Source organism: Tupaia chinensis, unplaced genomic scaffold (assembly GCF_000334495.1).
Source record: "Tupaia chinensis unplaced genomic scaffold, TupChi_1.0 Scaffold144132_1, whole genome shotgun sequence".
NCBI lineage: Eukaryota > Metazoa > Chordata > Mammalia > Scandentia > Tupaiidae > Tupaia > Tupaia belangeri.
In genome coordinates, this window is record NW_006203987.1 from 1 (window position 1) to 1,803 (window position 1,803).

Here is a 1,803-nt window from a genome sequence, read left to right on the forward strand (position 1 = left end):
TTATTTAAAACAATAAAAAGGAAAAACAAAGGAAGAAATGGTTTGTGATTCAGAAGACATTCATGTGTTTGTGGGTACCAAACTTGGCTCTAAGGCAGAAGCCAGGGTTATCTGATGACTCTAGAAATAGGAGTAGGTACTGTAAGAAAAAAGAAAGGTACACAAACCAGAGAAAAAAGAGAAAGAAAAAATGAGAAAGTAAGTCACCAGGTTCAAAACTAAAAATGCAGTCAGCCATGTGAAAGTCTCTCATATTCATCATCATACTACCTGCTGGCCTCCACTCTAATTCACTGAGAATATATTGGGTTTCTGGAAAAGTCATGATGTATTTTTCCTTTATTTCTATACAAAAATGTGACATGACTTTTCTAACAACCAAATGCTATTACCTCAATATTACCAAAAATAAGTAAAGAAATGAATAAAAACTTGAGAAATAAAGAAAAACCCTACCTTTTTTTTTTAGGGTGTGTGTGCTCGCCCGAAAGACAGAGACAGAGACAAAAAAAATGAGAAATTCCCTGGGAGAGATGGCCACGCTGCAATCCCTTCTCCTCCATTCTCCTCTTGGGATCTTGGGCACACACTCACACGTGTCCAGCATGATTTTAAGTCACTGGGTCCAGGACTCGAACTGCAGTCGACTACATAGGAGTCCAGCGACATAGCCATTACACTAACTGCTGGTCCCAATTCTACCGTTAGGAACATGAAAAAAATGTGCTCCTTCTCAGATGGTTACATTGTTAATTACATAATAGCATTTACAATGTCATTACTGTTTTGCTTCAGGGCTCAGACTGCTTTTGCTTTAGACACATTTGCTTGTGACATGACCAATTCTATATCCTTAACTTTCACACCTGTTTCATCAACCTCTTCCTCTTCACTGTCCTCTTGTACAGTTGGAGTCTATGTATTTTCTTGAATGTTTGAGACAGCTTCACCTTGGACTTTGAATTTCTCAGCAGCTACTAGTTTTGCTTCCAGAGACAAATCCTCAATCTTGGCTTCCCAAAAAACTATGTAGGTATCCGAAGCTGGGCTTTTGTAGACATCTGGTTTTTGTGATGACCAAAAGGATATTCTTAGATTTCCAGATAATGACTATAGTAAATCCTGTAACCTGCCAACGGTCCAGTTTGGGCATAGCCTTCCACGCCTTTTTTTCACTTCAACTCTGTTTGGCTTTACTGACTGGTTCTTCATTGAGTTCAGCTGCTGCTGCCAGCTGGTCTTGTTGTGTGGTTGCCTGTGTGGAATCTTGTTCTTCAAGATCTGGTTCTGATGTATCACTGTCAGATTTTGTTCCAGACTCTGTCTCAGCCTGGGGCTGTGGCAACTCCTGCTCTGTAGCAGAGATGGTTTCTGTGGCTTTACCAGTCATTTTGTGCAGGGGATGAGGAACCAAGATGGCCTGGAGAACTTTAATTCATTTTTTAAGACAGTCATTGTATATATCAATCTTAAACAGGTATCAAACCTGCAACTATTAATGGTGCTTAGATTAATGAGCATTTTTACATTAAGTGTACTGATTAATAACTAAATTTTTATAATTATTATTTATTGTGTTCTCCTAGAAAGATTTTTCTTTTCTTTAGTCAGAAATGTCTTTATTTCCATATCTTACTTATTGATTTTCATCTTCTCTTTTTTAGGAAGATCTATCTAATGTCCAGTAAGTTTATTGATGCTGTTTAAAAAACTAGCTAGTGGTTACGCTGGTCCTCTGCATGGTTTTTAATATCTCATATTTGTATTCAGTCTAATCTTTATTTTTTTTTAGAGGTTTTTGCT

At 37.5% G+C, this 1,803-nt stretch overlaps 1 pseudogene; it reads right to left on the reverse strand.

The window, feature by feature from the left end:
* Positions 1–753: 753 nt before the first annotated feature.
* On the reverse strand, positions 754–1,390 carry LOC102474369 (nascent polypeptide-associated complex subunit alpha pseudogene; annotated as a pseudogene).
* Positions 1,391–1,803: the final 413 nt, after the last annotated feature.